Source organism: Carassius carassius, chromosome 50, assembly GCF_963082965.1.
Source record: "Carassius carassius chromosome 50, fCarCar2.1, whole genome shotgun sequence".
In the NCBI taxonomy this organism is placed as follows: Eukaryota; Metazoa; Chordata; class Actinopteri; order Cypriniformes; family Cyprinidae; genus Carassius; species Carassius carassius.
Window position 1 is genome coordinate 14,603,846 of NC_081804.1, and position 21,334 is coordinate 14,625,179.

The window sequence follows — 21,334 nt, forward strand, 5'->3', positions numbered from 1 at the left end:
AGACAGAAGTTAAAAGAAACCCTGAACTGTTGTAAATAGTAGCAGAATGCAAGATGGTCTGTCATGAATGGGCTCTTTTAGAGGGGGTAATGTTGACTCAACACCCTTCCATAACTCACTCTCTCTCTTTCTCAATCTCCCCAAATCTGTACAATATGCTAACATGTAAATTACCCCAAAAAGTCAATGCACTGCTGTTAATGGAAATAACCTGGTGAAGTTTACATTTTGCATGTCAAGAAATCCAGTGGTTTATACCTTCTCATACTGTAATAAATGAAAATCCAGAGTAATCTCTCTAATAAAGCAAAATTCATGGCGTTGTTTGAATGCATTTGGTTTGCATCGTCTCTTGCCAAAACAATCTGCTCATTTTTGTCACAGGCCAAACCAAATCATTACTGTGAATTAGAGGTCCTGGTTTTCCTCTCGAATTTGTTACACCTTTAAGCAAAATTGACGTTAAACTGAAGTGTCAGAGTTCCATTAATGTAAGAAAATAAAATGGGGTCAACTACCTTCAATAAATCATGCAGGACTTTTGCACCTGCATTTCAGCTGCATAATCAATGAATCTAATGTTATGTCAGCTATTGATTTCCTAAATTTATGTTTTCATTAAAAATCTTAAATGTTTTAAAAGAAAGTCCAGGTATTATGTAGTTGTGGTGCATTAGGACTCTCTGTTTTACTGGGTTAGGTAAAATCCTTTCACACTTTAGGTGGAATTTGAATAATAGCATCTATATACTGTATGCACAGGATCATTATAATCTTTTTTCTCAACAACACACCAACACAATTAATGAATTAGCTTCAGTTTTTCATGTAGCATTATTCATTTGGATTAATTGAGGCCTGTGTATAATTTATTGTAAAGGTATTCTTAAAAACCTTAGAAAAGGAAAATAAGTCTCTAGTAGCTTTCACTCAATGTACATTAGCTTTTAGCTGTTTTACTTTTTAAAAGTTGGATTGTCTATGCAATATGGATATGATTTTAGAGAATATAATTTTACAAAGAAAGTAACGTGCACTAAAATGGTTGGGCAAGCTAGTTTATATGATTAAAAAAGTTATAATAAATTTTGGGTTTATTTAGAGTTCATTGTATGAATAACTTGCAGGCCATTTGCTATTCACTCTATGTGTGTGTTGGTTGGTGGCTGGAGATGGAGGGAATATTGTTCTTGCTAGCAAGTCCATGTGTGGGGTGCTGGCATCATGAAGTAAACTCAAACACACTTGATGTTACTGGCGCAGGCAGCTGTGTGAGGCTGGATGGACCTCAAGGGCAGGTTCCCTACAGGGATGGGAGGAGATGTGGTCAAATGTTTAGGTAATTAGACTGCAAGACAGTGAATTAGTTTGGGTCTCCAACTGTGCACCAGGACAACTCCAGCAGACCTAATTATGTCAGGCTGGCAAATATTTGAGGCAGGGGGCAACTCCCTGAGACCATGGCAACCCACCATAACACGGTTAACAAACTTGATTAAGGGTCGGGCAGTTTGTTCCTTTGGATACTAATACATTTGTTTGTCTCTGAGTGCAGAGGGTAGTCACAGTTGTGTAAGAGTCGCATAAACCAAATACATGAAAAGTTACTCATTTTGGCTTACATCTGAAGAGTGTGTCTGATTTCTGCACATTGGAATTCCTTAAATTTGTTTCAAATTGTTTGACATCCATAATTTGTACTTGGAACTGGTTTGGAACTTGAGTTGGATCCTGTTGGCGTATATGATGTTATGGACAATAGAGTGTTGAGAGATCTCTCGGATGTTGTGACATTTGATCATTAGAGTTTTTTTAATCTGGCAACAGAATTGTGTCACTTTTACAAGCTTCTAAAGGCAGCCAGTGTAATGCTGTCAAGATGGGCTAAACTGTTCTTGTACTTGTGAAACCCCATTTTGAACCCTAGATAATACAGTTTGATAGAGTAGAAAGTATTACTGTGTATCATAAGGATAAGGTTAAACTTTATTTGTCCCAGAAGGGAAATATCTGAGGCTCCAGACTGGTATCTGCAGAAGATCTTGACTGGTCATGCTCGTAATCGCTTTCACATCAGGGTGTCTCTGATGATGTCACGACTGTCCTGTTAGAGTTCTCCATGCAGTGAGTAATGGCCTGCTGAGAGAGATTCTTTTCTCCTGACATCATACTGCTTACAACTTGCATTGATTTCAGGGTACTGACAACCTATCATATTTGTTTAGAGGGGCAAATATAAGAGCCACTTCTTCTTTCCATGCATGGCAGAAGTACCTACTACTGAAGGTGGTCGTGGGTTTGCTTGTTGGGATCTTCAACTGTTTTTGTTTACTTTCCAAAACCTGGAAGACTAAGGCAATTCTTAAGAATAATCAGGTGCTGCATTCTTCTAAGAAGCCTGGAAACAACTTTAACAGTGGTTTTGATATGTGAGTGCCACACTTAAAATACCTTGCTAAAGCTAGGTTCATGCTGTATGTTTTTGGCCACTGTGTTGCATGACAGATTTCAGGGATCATAAACTTCATTTAAACAAGTAATTACATTCTGACTGCTAAAAATCTCTATATAGAATAAATGTGTGTCGTATGAAAGTACTACATTTGTCATGTTGTCATAATCATGTGACCTGCCAGTGTCAGTTGCGTTGAATCAATGCCATTCACAAATCCTTTCCAGTGGCCTTATAGTATAGTACAGGAGTGGCCAACTTCAGTCCTGGAGAGCCACAGTCCTGCAGAGTTCAGCTCAAATGCACCTGAACATCAATCAAGATCAATCAATCATCAATCAATCAATCAAGATCTAAGGGTTACTAAAAAGCTACACCGTTTTTATCAAGGTTGGAGCAAAACTCTGCAGGATTGTGGTTCTCCAGGACCGACATTGGCTACCCCTGGTATAGTACAATGTCGCACTTCAGAATCTAGATGAAAGTAGTAAGTCATCTGTGCACTTTTCACTTAAAGTTTTATGAATACTCTGAATTCAGCCATACTACTCTTTTCATATACTATTTTTGATGCAGACTTAGTGCACCATACACAGATTGCTAATTAAAAATGGCTTTGCAATTAATCTTAGCTTCTGAGACCGTTTGCATTCTTGAAAATGTGTCATTGCAGTGACTGCTCTTACAAGCTTTCAACAGGACAACTGGTCCAGTCTGACATAAAAGACCCTTGATGTTGCACAGTGTGCCATGGCTTTTTCCAGAGACCTTACTAGAATTATATTTTGCAGTCTAACAAGCAACAATGGCAGACAACTGTAAAAAGTTGTCTCTTTTTGTCTTAAGTCCCTTTGCAGAACCTATGCTAAATTTGCTCCAGTAAGGCCCTCAGTATTCAGGGTTGGTGAGACAGCTTTTGTTAGTTCTCTGTGATGTTATGCACAGTAATTTTCACTGTATTTAGTTGCAGGTCAAGTTGCAGTTACAATCAAGACCAGGTCAAATAAGTGCAGCCTTTTATTCCTTATTTATTTTAAGCTAATAACTGGTCTTAGTGAAGATTAGAGGTTAAAGCTCATGGCTGGTAACTCTACATTTATAACATAGTCCAACCTGTCTCCAGTTGCTCTAGAGTGACTGTACTTGGTTACAGTACATGTATAAAAGTGTTAGGTATATAAAAATTGTATATCTGTGTTTTGACGCAACTCCCCAGATCTTTCACACTTTGTATGTCTTATCCCACCCGTCGAGCATCATTACAGGAGTACACATCCCCTCGGAGTTCATAAATGAAACTACTGATTGAAATTGGGCTTTCCTTCTCCACTTGGCCTTTCTGACTGTGAAACTCTTCAAAATTGACAGCTTTGTTATGGCTTTCCTCGGGGCATAGCTCATCGATACAGACTATTGTAACACTCTAACCTCTAAATATCTCCAGCGCCATCCATAACTCACTATCATCTGTTTATATGCACTTTAACAGACAAACCTTCCAGAATAACACCAGGAAATCGTTCACATGACTCACTTATCCTTTGAAGAGCTGGCCCGGATGCAGATAAAACAGCTGCAGTTTGTAACGACTCCAAATGTATTGATGGTCTGGATTTTTCACACAAGAGCCTTACTGGACTTTGTATTTCCTTTTTTTATTTTTTTACACACTACACACATGCACACTGCTAGTGAACTGGCATGAGTCATGTAGCACACATGGTCAAATCATCATTCTCTTAAAAGTCAGTGACATTGGAGGTAAAATGTCACAAGTCCCCTCAATCACAGTTTATTACTACATAAATCAACCTGTCTGCATCCGTCTGTTTCAGAAAAACTTGCCATCACTTCAGCTCTCATATCAGTTAGCATATTATTTTGCTTCAAAAGGCGCATTCAAGCAAAATCAAGGCTAATAATTTGAAGACCAGATTTCATAATGAAGAAACAAATGTCTCAGCCAGAATCAGGAATTCAGTTAGTGGCAGGTATAACATAATCATCAAACCTGGGAGGAATTATATCTCTGCAAGTTGTTTCCTAGTGTTGATAATCCATAGCATAAAATTATTTTTTAAAGTTTACTGTGGCCTACATAGTCATTTTTTCTTTTGGGCCGAGACAGAGGGGGAGAGGCAGTTTGTTTGGTTTGTTTTATACTTCACTGCCAGTTCTGAAACTTCCAATGCAAACAGTTTGACTGAAAGACTTTTCAGGAATAGAAATGCACAAGCTGCTCAAGGGGCCCTCTTGTGGTGAGGAGAGGACGTACATGCAGTATTCTTGCTGTGCTGAAGGAAGTACAGACATGAGATATCGGTCCCCTTTAAAACTTGTCTTTCAAGAACAATTTCTATTGTGAAGCTTAGTTAGTTTTTCCTCCCCATTCCTTTCATCCTCCCAGTGTTTCTTATTCTTTATTTAACTTGGTGAAATTAAATTAAGTTTTTATATTTTCTTGACCAATTTCAACTGCCTGCCGCTGGCTCTCTGGCTGTAGTTCTTCTCATTTAAATTTCACTGTATGTGTTTCACTGCCACAGCTATAAACAGAACACTGATAAATCTTTCAGATAATAAAACATAACATAAATCATAATTATATCTCTCCCTTCATTTCGGCTCTGAATTCAAGTCTTGCTTTTGTTCCTAAAAGTTGTATGATTTGATTTCCATCTCCATGACAAACAAACAGTTGCATGCATTTTGGATGAAAAGAACATTTTGCAGGCACAGCCGCAGCACTGATACATTACGGTAGCAGGACATTTGCTTTCATTTCAACCCTTAGATTTCATTTACATAGCGGTAACTTAAGACAACCCCAGAAGTTTAAACACCCACTGTAAAATAGCTCTGTAATACATGCACACAGAAATAAGTGGAAAAAGGTGCGACTGGTGTTTTTAGGAAAACAGAATTAAATGTTTTCTTTGTTTTTTTTTTTGTCATGAATGCTGTGATTGATTGTGTCTTTTCAAGGCATACATAATTTCTCCCATGAAAATTTTTGTATGATTAAAAAAGGTTTTGGAAATGCTAAAAATGTAGTCTTAACTGTCAAGCTGTGCCTCAGAGAAGAGGATTGTGAGCACACTGGCCTGGTTTGGCTCGCATTCCCATTAGGGCGTGTGTATGTGTGTGTGTGTGTGTGTGTGTGTGTTGTGGTATCGGAGCCGGGATTGTAGGCAGACTTCATGCCCAACCCCACTTATAATTACAGACGGCATGCAGCTCTCCTAAAAAGAGTGATTTTCTTGACTGCCATGGATAACATTCACTTTGGCAGCGAACGGAAAGCAAGAGACAGATGACAAGAGGGATAGGCGAAACTCAAAGTTTACTCATAAGTAATACAAAATATCCTCTTTTTTGCACCGGTGCTGCATGGAAGAGGACGTTAGCACACACGCAAATGTGTATACGCTCCGAACCGTGCCTTCCCATAAACCTACAGTCCGTTTGAAGTGCCGTTTCCTACAGCAAGCCTTAATTAAAATGAGTTCAAGGACACTGATCAAAAAGTGCTTCTAGCCCCTTTATTGTGCTGCCTTCGACTAGATCTTTCATAGCCTTCTCTCTCACTGTACTGGCAGTCGGTTGTGGTTGAAGGTTTGCTTTGGCAGATCACTGGCCTTTTCTTGGCTGGGACAAACTTTGCATCCTGCTACTGGCTGGGAGGGAAAGGGAAGCGGAGGGGAGGGGAGGGGAGAGGAGAGAGGGGAGAGGTGGAGGCGTGGTCTCCAGCTGGTAATGAAGACTTCTCTTTTCATCCTCAGAACGTAGAATTGGAGTGCCGGGACTGGGGGCTGCGCTGCTCCATTGCACTCTCTCTATTTCTTTCTCTCTGTCTCTCTCTCCTCTGGGTCTAAACGTGCAGCACAGGAACTGCAGCGGCAGATATGAACCTCTCACTTCCCCAGACTTCACAAGCATGTAGGTAAGAGCCAATGCTGTCATTGCAATGCGAATGTTAATGTTATTATTGAAAGTAGCCATTTGTCTGTCTGTCTGACTGTCTGTCTGTCAGCATGGGGGGTCTGTGTCCTCACACATTGACACATAACACACACATTAATAGACATATGCACTTTAAATAAGCACTTTTAGACAGCTTTTTAAACTCTTTTCCTTAAGACTGTCAGTTTGTCTGTTTTATGTCAAGATCTATAAAAGCAGGCACACTATCTTGCTGATTATTGTACTAGAGGAGAAATTGTTTTGCCTGTCAATGCTGAGGTTTACTTCATGTTAAGTATTGTAGTGAAGAGAAATATGTAACGTGCAATTATACTTTTCTTGTATTAGATCAGTTTTAGCTAAAAATGTGCAGGCTACGCAAATGTGTATGCGGTGTATATATTTTAGGTATGTGTGTACTTGGTGTATAGGGTGTGCTTAAATCAAAATATGGAATGTATATTAGTCTGACTGTCTGTGTGTTTACACACATGTGCACATGTAAACATTTGTGAGAACTGATCACACTGTCAGGTGTGTGTGAATGAGTTTGCATTAGCATGTTTATATGAGTGTGTCTGTGTGTGTGGTACGTGTGTGTGTGTTTATTTGCTGTGCTGATGGACAGAATCTTGCTGAAGACTTTTCAAACTCATCTGTGTAAATAGAGACTCAGGGATGGAAGGGAGGGGACAGTCCGTCATCTGTCTCTCAGCCGCCTCTCTCCTTTGATCTGAGTCCTCTGGACATGTCCCTTCTCCCTGCGGCCCACTCCAGATCCGGACCGGCCAGCTTTCATCTGCATTCTGAGGAAAATCTCTCCATCCGTGCACTCATTCACCTCCCCCACTCACCTCTGTCCAGAGTTTCTCTTCGTCTGTTCATCCTCTTTGTACCTAAGAAAGGCAAGTTTTACCTCTCTGTCATCTCCATCTGTTTATCACTCCACCCATCCTTCGTCTGTCTAATCTTCTGGCAAATTCATCCCTTCAGTCCTGGGATGAATACAACAAACCCCTCGCTCCCCTCTTGGGGTAATGGCTCTTTCTTCTCCCCCGGAAAAATCTTAAGTGAGTTTCCATTAGTTTTTGTGCAGGGCCATGAGAATTATGGTTTCCCAAATGTTCTTCTGAATAGTGAACAGGAGCCTCAGCTAATTGAAAAAACACGTGCAGAGCGAAGGAGACGGACCTACTGTCACAAATGAACTTTCCAGAGCTGGCAGTGAAGGTGGAGAGAGAGAGAGGGAGAGTTTCATGGTTATGTTTGGCTGGTAAAGATTTGGTAGTCTGACACAAGGACATATGGACAGGGAGAAGATAAAAGGATGCAAGGACATAACAAGCAGTGACAGAAAGACTCAGGGACAAAAACATTGACACAGGGACAAAAATTTGGAGAGGTAAATGGACGTATGGATCAAGGGATGCAGCATGAAAGCATTAACTATAGCTGGTTCTTTCTGTCTCAGTGTCTACTGTCTAACTGTCTAACTGTCTTACTGACAGCAACTGAGAGCATCTCACTGTAGTCTGGATAATGTGTCTCCATCAAGAAGTTCCTGTCCTGGACAGTGCAGCAAAGGAAGTGGTATCTGGTTACCAAGCCACACTAGCTACCAGTAAAAACCACAGCAAAATCTTTCTGGAGCCAATCCACACCATCAAGTACTTTCAACTTCCCATTGGCCCAAAAGGCCAGGCTACTGAAGTGCAGAATATCCCAGAGTCAGTCCAGCCTGTCCAGACACGGTCCAACGTCTTGCATAAGCTTATATGGGATTTCCGGTATCTTAACTGCAAAATGCCAAGCAGTCTCTTGGGCTACATCCAACAGAGGTTCTTTGTCTCCTGTTCCCATTTTACCACCTCAAGCTCTGTTTTGTGGAAATGTATATAGAGTGCCGTCCCAAACAAAACAACAGGGGGGACAGACAGAACCATGTCCAACAGTGTCTACTGTTCTGTCTGTATTCCTGGTCCATATGATTGTTTGTTTCACACATTCCTTGTTAACACTATTACCTGGGGTCTACGGTTAGGGGGGCATTACAATCCAGTCTGACCTTTTGACCAATGCCTGATGGTGTGTAACTCTAACCCTCTCCAGTGGGATTCCCAAAGCCATCGCGTGTGCGTGTGCAAACATATACAATCTTGGAGCTGTAATGGAATCAGCAGCAGACCTCTTAACTTTAACTGCTCAGGACATCAGCAGTTACCAATGCATCATTCCCTTAAAACAAATAAAAATAAGGTGCTCCTTATTAGAATTTGAAAAACATTAGGCTTTAATAATATTTTATCCTCTATTAACTCAAGTGGTGAGCCCTATAAAACCTTGCGTCTTGATTTAATGTGATTAGCAAACCTTCCAACGAAACAATTTTTTTATGTCTTGAAGGCAAGCTTTACTATCATTAGGATTGCTCATTCTTATGGTTAGGGATTTGAAAAAACTCTCAACTCTTAAGTATTAACTTGGTAAACATCCAAATGTAACTCTTGCACCTTTTGTGGTGCAGACTTGAATGATTCCTAAAATTGACATGTTGACGAGAGGTGTGCTGTAACACTTACTTTTTTTCAACTGACAGCTGATGAAGTGAGCAATCCAATTCTTCAGAATCTTAAGTAAGTTTTGCTGAGTATGGGGAAATGTCAGAGATACAGTGCGATTTACTGTAAATTTCTTGATGAAGCGTGATGTGTTACTTGGATAAAAGTTGACTTAGTCCTGATGTAGGCCTATGAGGTGTTTTTTGTTTTGTAGATGATTTTGATATTTGTTGTGACAGGGGATATATGGCAGAGCATGGCTACATTGAAGAACAGCTCTGGGGGAAATCTGCTTTCCAAATGTTTAACAGGGCATTGCAATCAGGGACGTGTGTTTAGAGTAGTGTGCACATGATGAAATGACAGTTTAGGGATTTGGCCTCTTGCTAACTGTGTTTGTGTGTGGAAGTGTGAAAGCTGAGGTACTGCTTAGTTTCGCTTAATTATGCCAAAGATTCCTGGTACGTTTGCAGATCATTTATGTTTAGTACAACACTTACCCGCAATTACACACACACACAAAGGAAAACACACGTAAAAGCACAAAGATTTCGGTCTTTCTCACACACACACAGAAACATACTGTGTACCTAACAATCACTTTGGTACACAGCAGAAATAAAAACACACAATTCAATTTTTACATCAGACGGGACTGTTTAAAAAAAAAGAAAAGTTTATGCTTCATGACTAATTAGCAAACACTACTAATTGATTACTAAGGCATAATAATTATGTTGTTTGGGTTAAGAATTTGAATAAACGTCAAACTTTGCATATTTTGGCAAATAATTCATCTTATGCTGTTTGTGCTACAGGCGTGAATAAAACTTGTGAAAAGAGCATTCCATTTCTTTTCTAAGCATTCAGACGTACCTGGCGGTCAATGAAATAGTCAAAGAATCCCATAAATACAGACTGAAAATGGATTCAGCCATATCTAGGCTTGGAGGTGAACTCTTTTGGGCCAATGAGTAACCACTTGCATCCACCTAGAAATGCCCTAGCAACCAAGCAAAACTTGCTAGCAACTCTTGTCAGGTTATGCTTCAAAAAGTCTGTTTTGTTTCATTTGCAAACAGATTAGAATGAATCGAAGATCAGATTCGGATTAAGTTATTTATTTAGACTGATAAATTAAGTGTGGGTAGATGGGTGTAGTTTTGAACTAAAGTTTCAGGAAAGTGGGATGTCAAAATCTGATCCGTTTGAGGTCATTTAATGTATACAGTAGTTGTGTGTGTGTGTGTGTGTGTGTGTGTGTGTGTGTGTGTGTGTGTGTGTGTGTGTGTGTGTGTGTGTGTGCACGCGTTAGTGTTTGCAGTGTATTAATGGTGACTAAGAGAGTGAGGTAGACAAGTTGCTATTTCTTTCTCTCAGGCTCATGGCTGGGGGCTTAAATGTTCTGAAAGGCCCATTTGAGGGAATCTCCTGTAAATTAGAGCATTGCACATCACCAGACACTCTGGCAGTAGTCCAAAACAGCTGGCTGCTTCCCCTTTTTTCATTTCCACTCTCTTCCACAACATTCCTCCTTTACTCTCTCTCCCTCCCTGATTTTCTTTTCCATACTCTGTTCACTCACCCCCCCCCCCCCCAATCACCCTTCATCTCCAGATGTGGCATTGTTTAGACACATTTGTTTTGCTCAGGCAGACAGCTGACCTGCCCAAAGCTGATGTCATTCTCTATTTAAAGGAGAAAACCAACCACAAGCTCTTTAGAGGACTCAGTCATGTCTGTCCTGGGGAGAAAAAGATTTTCTTTTGAAGACCTGTGGAAACGGTTGTTTGATAAGTAAATCTGATTGGCTGAAATGAATATGTGGCATAGTTCTGAACAGGTAACTGGAAGATTCAAACCCCACAAACCCCTGGAAGGTTCAAACCCCACAAGAGGCAAATCCGTGAGTTCTTACCCTTGTGCCCTTGAGAAAGACACCTAACATCCTGTTATTGCAGGGCGATTGTAACTGTAGTAACTGAACCTTTGAATAAATAGCTGATCTTCAATGCATTTTACTGTATGTCCTCACAGTGCGCTGTGTTGTTCTGTTGCCTAACTGTCTTAAACTGCTGTATTGTATTGAACCCAACACCTCACACTGCAGAGGAATGTGGTTTAGTTTGAATGGATGTGTATGTGTGTGTGTGTGTGTGTGTGTGTGTGTGTGTGTGTGTGTACAGACTGTGCAAACACTTAATTCAGTATTCAATGATTTGTTTGCACATTCCTCCATATTTCTTGGAGAACATTTGTTTGTAAGATTACATAAGTATATATTTATATTTAGTCTAAAAAAAATCTTTGGCATACTTTGTGCTTCTCTTTACTTTTTTTGCACACTTTGTGCTACTTTCTCTCTCTCTCTCTCTCTCTCTCTCTCTCTCTCTCTCTCTCTCTCTCTCTCTCTCTCTCTCTCTCTCTCTCTCTCTCTCTCTCTCTCTCAACTTGTGTTGGCAAAAATAACATGCCTCCTTCATTTATAAGGCATGCCAGAATGCATTTGCTACAAACACACCTGGGCAAATTCCATATGAAATATGGTCACTGAGCTGTGCTTATTTCAGGTTGCACTCTGTCTGTGTGGTTAAAAAAAAGTGAGTAATCATGTCCAGTGAAAGTCCTTGCATGCATAATAAAGGGTTTTAAAATCCCATGTAAGATTGCAAAATGTACATTTTGCTACTAGCTTTTTGGAAGTGCCCTTCGTTAAGGCACTCCATTTCTTTCTTTCTTTTAGAATAACTAAAAATAAAATTAACTGACAGTCTTTTGTCGTTTTTGGTCATGCCAAAAGAAAGTGAGAAGTCACTTAATAAAGGACGCTATTTAATAGCTATTCAAATCAACTGTCAGTCTTTTGTGCCCTTCACCTGAGAAGCCTATTTATCTGGTATGTTTACTGAAAAATTAAAACCGTTATCAATTTACTCAAGATGTGAATGACTTACTTTCTTCAGTGGAAGACTATCTACAGTATGCCACCTCAGTGGAATTTATATGACTTGTATATCATTTATAGGAGTTATTTATATGAGTTGCTGCTAATGTAGACTGTTTCAGATAAGTTACATTAAAAGGTTTCATTTCTGTTTATATGGTGATATAGAAGTAAACTTTGGGACAAAGCTAATGTCCGTCTTGCATGTATCCACACTTGCATCCATTGTAGTGCCTCGTCTAGTTCAGTGACCTGAACCTAGCCTTGTCTTTGCCATCAGGGCAATTCTTCGATGTCTGGGGAAACCACTGTAGCACTGTTTTAACCTGGAGCCCAGCTGCTATAGTCAGGCCCCGATGTCACATTCCCCATGGGTACGTCCATGACACTGCAGTGTTTGTACCTCAAACTTGCATGTTTGCTGGGTCAAGGTAAGCCTCAGCGGTTAGAATGGCTGATTCAGGAGTGATCCGTTTGAAATGGCACCATTTGATTATTTTTTATTATTTGATTTTTTTTGCTATGCACAAATCAATATGGTTAATTTAAGGCTTTGTAGAGTGCTTGGTAAGGGTAGTTATCTGCTGAGAAGCATCTGAAAACATTTGCTAAATTGGATTGTACTTGGTTTAACCCTCTGGAGTCGATTAACGCGGATACGCGTTATGAGTCATTTTCTCCTGATAACCCCGAAAATAACTTAAATTACACTTTCAGTTTTAATCGTACAGATAAGAGCAATACATCAATCGAATCTGTAAAGGGTCTACTTTTTTTGGATACAGACATAATAACAACAAAACTTTGTGCACTTATAAAATAAAGATAACAAACAAGGTGTGCTGTTTGCAGCCTTTGTCTGCGCTGGTCTTCATTTACAAACACGTCATTAAAATGAACTGTAACTCCGTGAATACTCAACGAAGAGACATGAGAGAGATGTCTATAGAAAGCTTGACATGTCTACTTTTAAACTAAACAAGTGCCGCCGAAAACAGATATTCTGTGATATAGTAATCCATATGAAAACAACGCGATGTCCGTTTTTCACGTGACCACGCCCCCGTGCTGAACGCGCTATTCAGATTCAAACTGAAGCGCGCGGCCTGAATACACCCACACAACAGAAGAAAAAGCAGCCAGACTGTTCTTCAAGTTTTTTATTTTACTGTTTGCTTCGCGATGAGAGGAATAAGACATAATTCACCCCAAAAAGATGTCATGTGGTTGAGGATTTGAGAAATGGATTTCCTCAGAAAAAAAAAGAATGAAGTGCTTCATTCAGCAGAGATCATAAACATGAGTCTCTTTTTATTTATTTATATACTTGTACTAGTTTTCACATAACATTTAAACATTTTACAAACTATAATTACTGACTAAATGTATAATCAAGTGAAACATTAGGAAGTTTCAATAAAAATATACAATACTATACCATTCAAAAGCTAAATAATATAAATGTAACAAATAGATAACTGTAACAAATGTAAAAACAATGCTGTTCTTTCAATTTATTCCCTCTAAAAAACCTGAAAAATATTCTCAGCTCTTTTCAACATTAATAATAATGTTAATAATAATAACAAATGTTTTTTTTTTTTTTTTTTTTTGTAGAAAATAAGATTGTTAAAAGGATTTCTGAAGGATTGTGTGACTGGAGTAATGATGCCAAAATATTAGTTTGAAAGTCAGCTTTGATTGTTCCTAATAAACTGTTTAACTGCTCCCCCAAGAGGATATTAAATTATTTTAAATTGTTGTGGGATAATTAAATATATTCTTAATAAACTACAAACATAAAATGATATACATTTATTTTGTCCTCACATTATTTCTTGTAACTCCTCACTCACAGTGACACAGCTGACTGAGAGGCTCATTATGCAGCTCATTATGCAGGCCTTTTTCTTCTCAGGTGTAAATCACAATGATATTCATGATAGTTGATACCTACTCGCATATGACTTTTACCAACAAAAAGTGTCTTAGAAAATGTAAATCAATATATTGTTTTCTGTAAGTGAGTAAACAAGATGATTTTCACATAAAAGTTTCATAGCTACTCGGCTTCCTGTCTTTGATCCAGAAGCCCACATCACGTTCCCGACCTTGAGCATCAGAAAAAGCCTTTCACAGCATTATAATAGTATCGTGTCATCAGTTTGTATTTGCATAAACTTTCTCAAAGTGTGCTCAAGAACTGTAATACATTTGTATATATTGTTTGCACTTCCGGCTGGCTGTCTTTGTTTATGATGCTTTGTAAATAGTGGCGCGCACCAAATGAGACACATGTGCACCACATAGCAATTTTGTCAAATTCTCTAATTCATAAACATTCACACAGTTTGTGAGGAATCAGGGTGTGTGTGTGTGTGTGCATGTGGACAAAATCTTTGAAATTGTCCCTTGATGCATAGCAAACACAACTTTGATTCTGTTCCCACCAGGAATCAAAGGCTGGTAAAAGGGATTATACAATGTCTATAAATGCTAGTAACTATAGAGTAATTAAACAGAGCCACATTTATGTCTGTTAATAGGGTATTCGGTGATGGTCTTTCTGTGCTTTACTTACCAGCACAAGTAAAAACAAGCCCAGTCCTAAGTCTTTTCCTCTAGGTTTTTCTCAAATTACTCCCTGATTGCATGTTTGTTCTTTTTTTTTTTTTTTTTTGTTTTTTGCTATTGCATTGTCTGCCAGGTGAAAATGGAATGCCTGATTGCATTAAATAAAAAGTAACTGCACACTCCTTAACAAGCCAAATGGTTATATGTGCAAAACAAGTTATCCACTGAATATGTTATATAAGACATTCAGTAGCAAAAGAGTCCTTGCACACAACTGTATATTCAGCTTTTTGTTTGCTTGTTTGAGGAATTGCCAAATTCAGATTTACCAGAGCAATTACTGCAGAAATAAACAGCGACAATCACTTTACACATCAAGCAGTCTCCTTGTGTAAGCAGGCGCTTCTTGGCCAGAATAAACAGCAATGTGGGCCCCACTAAATACTAATTGTTCAAAGTCTGAATAAGCAAGACTCACTCACTTGAGATCTGATTATCAGAGGTACATTCTAACAGTCACACACAATTCAGTCATTCATAAATGCAGATTCTTGGCTGCAGTGAATCATATGTCTATGACTTAGGTGATAGATTTGGAGTGTTAGTGTAGCATGCTTCATATACCAGTGCCAGTGATTTTGCGGGAAAGACTCAGTCCCAGACTTCCCTTTCCTTTAAACTGTGTTTTTGCACCTCCATCTCAATGCTGTTTAATCTATCCATCACTGCTTTTATTTATGCTTCCACTTGTCTGTGCTCTGTGTGTGTCCAGTGTCTGATGTGCTTAAAACTAGGAGTGTACTATACGATGCCAGGTTTATTAGAATGCTACACTAGGAAACAAGCCAAAACAAAGAAGAAAAGAAATTAAATGGTTACATTTTTGTGTCTCTTAAGCTGCTTCTTGAAAGTTGTAATGGTCTCAGCAGTTCAACCAATGGATGTTGTTGTTCGACTAAGGTTGGGATATCTGTTTGTCCCTCTAGTGGTGCAGAAATTTGCTTCCTGCAGCTTCATTGCATATTTTTATTTCAATTGCCAGAAGTGTTTTTCCTTTCTTTTTTTTCTTTTTTTTTTTATGAAGTACTTGTCATGAACATAATTTGAACTATTATGCTTCTAGAAAACAAATGTCTCCAATTAGCACAAAGCATCCTGAAATCAGAATGTGTGTCAATTGGGGGATTGGGATTTGTAAGACCCACTGGAGGAACTTGGAAAACAGTTACTGGCCGACAACAATTTGCCACCCAATGGGTGGAACAGATATGGGATCTGGAACGTGTTAAGGACATTAATGACATGAAGATGCGCCTGGAGACCCTCCAGATGTGTGCAAGCTAAGAGAAAAAGGCATGGAAAGAAAACGAGTTTACATAGCTGTTTTTATGACATTGCAGGTGTAGAAAAGGAGGAACAGGTGGTGAGACAGAGAGAAAAAAGGAGAGGGACAAAGCGAACAGGTCTGATGGGTAGAATACCAAAAGATAGAGAGGTGAAATTGTAAAAGGGAAGGTTAACAGCAGAGGGAGGGAGTCACTTTCTCCTTTACCTCAGGCTAATGTGCGTTATGTACCCTTACTTTTCCTGTCCGCCCTCTCCCATATAGGGCATGCAAGCATTTGGAGAACACATAGACGCTTTTATGACAGGTACTAACAGGTTCTTTCTTGGAAAAGCCCTCATAGAAATTCCCTTATATGGAGAGCTCTGTTGTGGGCTGGCCAGGTCATGAGGTCAAGGAGTGTGCTTCTTCACTTTTCTTCTCCTACTTTCTCAAACTCTTCAAGTCACAAAATAAAAATGGAAAATTCTTCTTATTATAAATTATTTATCCTTTATTATGTGTGACATAATCTTTAATCAAAATATCTTCCCAACTCCTTGCAACGACATTTCTGTATCTGAGAATGTGTGCACTACCGTGAAGGCGGGACAGTAATCCCTTCCCTTTAGCAACCTGTCACTCACATGAGATCACAATAATTACCAAACAACAATGATCCAACATTCCAATCAATTCCCGATGGACAAAATCAAGTCCCATTCTACATTGTTTCACTGAGATATACAGTAGTCAACATTTGAAGTGAATCAAAAAAGTTCATCAAAGTTGTCCTAAGAACCAAGTTATCCTAAAAAGAAGGTTTTAGGACAACTCATCTGCAAGGGTTGCCGTAGTTTACATTAGCATAAACTCTTCCTCTACGCTCAGTTTGTATCAAGTCAAGTATTGGAATGGCAAACAACTTGCACACTTACATTCACATCTGAGTTTGTGTACTTGTGAAGAGTATCTTTCTGGCCTCAAATTTCAAATTTTAGGCTTCCCATTCTAGTATTGTACATCCCATATCAAGACTGTCCTGTGATCTGTAATGAAATACTTTGACTTAGTCTTCATAACTACTAGAAAGAAAAAAAAACTGCATCTGATTCCAAATTGGCTTTTGGTTAAGCTGAATAGGCACAAAACCCTTTAATATCCAATCTCCATACAGTCACTGTAGATCTGGTTTCCTTTCAAATGTGTGGCTCTGAATAACCAAGGATATGAGGGAAAAAGCCTTCGCTATACAAACCATCTGTGATTTCTCAACACAGATGGCTCAGGATAAGAGACCGGGATGCTTACGGACACATGGGCATTAGAACTTCAATATCACGTGATGTTGGAAGGAAAACTTAATAGCTGTCGAGGGGCTTCTGCCACAGAATAAACTCTTTAATTTGTGAACCCTCAACATCAGATTTGACATCAATCTACTCTTTGGTCTTTTGACAGTCCAAAGTGTCGAGTTGATTATTGCGGTTGTCCCACAGTCTTGTGTGTGTGGGTGTCCAAGTGTGTGGAGTGTGTTTACTTCTGGCTGTTTTAGGAGACGGGACCTTAAGATCCCAAAGACACATCTTTAGGAATGGCCATTTATGGTCACTGACCTTGGATTTGGTGTTTAGGAATGGAATAGGTTTAATTTCATTTAAACATTATTAGCATATATTTGTTGACCTTTGATTTTTTTTTTTCTTTTCTGAATTCTCCCAGGAGTCAAATGTGTATTATGCAAGGATTTGGCCTGTTTTACAGTTACATCCCCTACATTTTTAATGTGCACTATTTTATTGAGACGTTTGCTGTTTTTGTCATAAAACTTAAATCAAAGAAAAAACAATTGCTTGCAAAACGTCTTCATTTCTTTAGGGTTGGATATGTTATGTGTGAAACAGAGCTCCAGGTATGCCAGCTACATAAGTGCTTTAAACAACCAGAAAGGTGAAACACCTTCAACATCCTATTTCCATCAACAATGGAATTGTTTTGTTCACAAACGTCTCTGTATGTGGTGCCTCTGATAGGAATGCTTAAGCATGCATAAAAGGTTTAGTGTTGTGACAGCTCCCATGATGCAGCTGAGCAGCGAGAAAGAAGAGCTTTCTCAGTTTTTAACTAACACCCACACATATACCCTTACACACCAAGAGACAAGTATGTTTCAGGTCATCTATCTCTTTTGCCCTCCATTATTCTGAATCCCCAATACCACTTCAGTTCTCAGTCTAAAAGATGCTAGAGTCAAAAAGGTCCTATCAGGTTTCTCTTGTTCTGCTTGCTAGGACAAAGCCAGTTCCTTCAGAAAATGCTTCAGGAACCCATGTTAAAACTTCTCAGCATGGCACATTAATATAATTTAGATTACATTCCCAAATACTGATTAAAAGCAGTAAGTAAGTGGGCATTAGAATTATCACTTACTGATGTTTATTCGATCAACTGTTGATGCCACCAGTTGGACGGGGCTTCTCTTTAGTCTTAAAGCTGTCATTTTAAGTGGACAACCAGTTTATTAAAGGGTGGGGGGAGGGGGTATAATGGCTGTTACGCCCCTGACTCTATCCTCCCTCTGATTTGTAAATAACATGCTAGAAGACGTCTTTTTTATCCTGCCCCTATCATTATAAGACATATTCACCGGTACTGCTGAGGTGGAATTTTCCACTCTCTCCCGGGGTGAAGACGCTCTGTGTATTGCACTCAGCAAAATATTGCGGCTCATTCCCAAATAATTGCTGTGGTAAAAAAAAACAAAAAAAACATGTGCTTTCAATTATTTGCATTGAGTGTCGACCCCTACTTTTCCTGCAGAAGTTGATTGTGATTGGCAGGTTATCGTTGGAACTTGTGAATCATAGGGTCGGCTCGCTCAGGCTCTGGTCTGAACCAGTAAGCAGTGCTACAGTAGCTGCAGTCAGTGCCCCTATAAAGCGGCATGGGTCAGGGCGAAAGAGCCCTGTAAAAGGCAAAGGAGCGTGTTTCCCCTGTTGCAGTACCTGGGATAGGAGTTTTGTTAGATGATGGTTGCAGTGATGCATGTATGTTTGAATGCTTAAGTCAGCTTCATCATTACTTCCTGTCCTAAGTGTGGCATATACCAATATGAGCAGGCCTAATTACACTCTCAGCTCGCACAAATACCAAGTATTATGTTCTATAGCTTTCAAGGTAAAATTGTATTATTTTTATTAGGTAGAATAGAGATTCAAGGTTCAGGTCAAGCAGCACTCACATTTTCCTCCGATAATGTAAAATCTAGAACAGTTATGCATATTCCGACCAGCTGACAAATTATTTTTGTGTCATATGTGATTTGAATGACGAAGAGGGGATACAGCTCACTCAACAGATGCAAGCAGGGGTCTTGGCAACTGGTTGGCTCTGAGCAAAGTATGAAGGTATCTGGGGGTAAGCATTACATCAGATTTAAAGGGACTGAATAAGGAGAGGGAGGGAGGAAAACAGGAATGTGTGGAAAATATGGAAAAAGAAAGTGGATGAGAGACCGAGGGGGAGAGAGAGAGAAAAGGGCAAATGTGAGAACCACCACAGAGGCCCTGATCTCAAAGGAAGAAACAGACAGAGTGTGAATGAGGAAAAGAAAGAGAGGACTCATTTTACAAGGATGAAGAAGTAAATTCCACTTTTAATCTGTATTCAGTCTAAAAATAGCCATCCTGTGCTGTGCCAGCTGCCCACTGGGCATGCTTATTAAAGTCTGGTCTCTCTGATTGTACGTGTGTATAGTGTCTGTGTGCCGCTATTAACATAACTATGATTTCTTTCTTTAGCATGACAGGGGCTCAGCCGTTTTCAAAACAGTGTCACTTTTCTTGTACCGAGCTACTTTCTCCAACATTCTGCATTACTTTACTACACGTTTACAGCAAACCAAACTTAGGTTTATTAACAAACATGTTCACTTAAAAGTTCAATCTGTCTCTTAATAGTTTTAGAATCAATTTTCTAGCATGCATATGTAAATGCATTGATGCAATACAATGATTCACCAATTAAATAGCGTCCCTGCGCAGACTTCACAGTTCATTTATTTATTTATTTATTTATTAGAATTATACAAAATAATAATGTTCCCTGTGTCATCTGCTTCCCAGATCGACTGCCATGTTTGTCATTTCATACATTTTGGGCATGATGAATGGTTCTAACATCAGTATCAGTCACCATTATACTTCTTTTTGACCTGATTCGTGTCTTTATTCTCTTGTAAAAGCACCTGGTGCTTAGAAACCTGCAATAACAGACACAGTTATATTAGACCCCATGGCATAGCCATTTCTCTCTCTATATCCCTCAACCTCCCATTTCTTACCTCCCTAAGTAGCTGTGAATCTTAGGCCTCTCGGTTTCCCCTCTGTCTGCTTTATTTACTACAAATCAAGTGTCTCTTTTCTTTCTCCTCCCATGGTAACTCTTTCTTTCACTCCACACCAACAATTTTCACTTTTTTTTAGATATTGAAGGGAAACATTTTGATTCCATGTCACATTGTTCCTTCCCTCTAGTTAAGCACTTTAAGAGTTGAGTGGAATCCGAGACCATTGTGACAATCTGAGGTCACACGTCCAAATGCTCAAGATGCTGTTCAGACATAAACATGGCCAGCCCTAAGGGATAGTCTCTGGAGGAAGATAAAGACAGATAGAAAGAGAAACAGAGATAGGAAAGGATAGATACAGGAAAGAGGAAACTAGCAGACAGCAAGATCTGCATGACATTTTGACCGGAAAAGTGAGATAAAGTGCTACCTTGATTGTAGCTTATTAAAGCGTTATAATAGACTTCAAACTTAAAATTAACTCATCAGTGGGTTGCCTGAATGACTAGTTGACTAATTAGTCATAAGGCCAATGTGAATTTCCATTTGCGTACTTTGTGTAATTTTAATTCCGCAATGTGACGTATTGAAATAGGATATTTAACAAGAAAAGTTGTAGGAGGGAAACTATTGGATTAGTGCCACAATCCAGCCAAACTGTATGCAAATTGGCAAAAACACAGACTTAACGAGTAACGTGCACAGCCTAAGTAATGTTAGCAGAAAATTACTATTGTTTTACATTAAGAGCAAATGATTACATTTCAAGATCACAAAAATGTATTAGTCTTAGATAGAACATGACAGGCAGCAACCATCAGCATCCACAATGTTTAATAATCAAAATTAAGACAGAAAACATCTGTAAATAATGGATTAGGTTAGTCAGGCCTAGTTTTGTTCAGCATATGCATTGAAATTCTCTCATGAAACAAGCAATTTGCTCCTGAGACCTGGGCCTTAGCATAATTCCATAAAGTTGAGTCTATACTGCAAGAGTGATATGTAATAGCAAATCCAGATATTCTGTTTGCACACTCCATACATAAATGGTGAAATAATGAAAGGTAATATGATCTTCTTCCTCAAGCTTAAACTTCTAACCACCTCCACTCCTGTCCCGTAGCTCAAAGATTTAGAGTAGGATTGGATCTATTCCAACATTTTGGTG

General features: G+C 39.0%; 1 protein-coding gene across 1 annotated transcript in view; it reads left to right on the top strand.

Moving 5' to 3' along the window:
• The first annotated feature begins 6,218 nt into the window (after positions 1-6,218).
• Positions 6,219-21,334, top strand: part of LOC132133359 (uncharacterized) — a 43,282-nt gene continuing 28,166 nt past the window's right edge. Inside the window, exon 1 of the mRNA XM_059546145.1 lies at positions 6,219-6,391. The gene's annotated coding sequence lies outside the window, so the exon portion shown is untranslated. The remainder of the gene's footprint in view (positions 6,392-21,334) is intronic.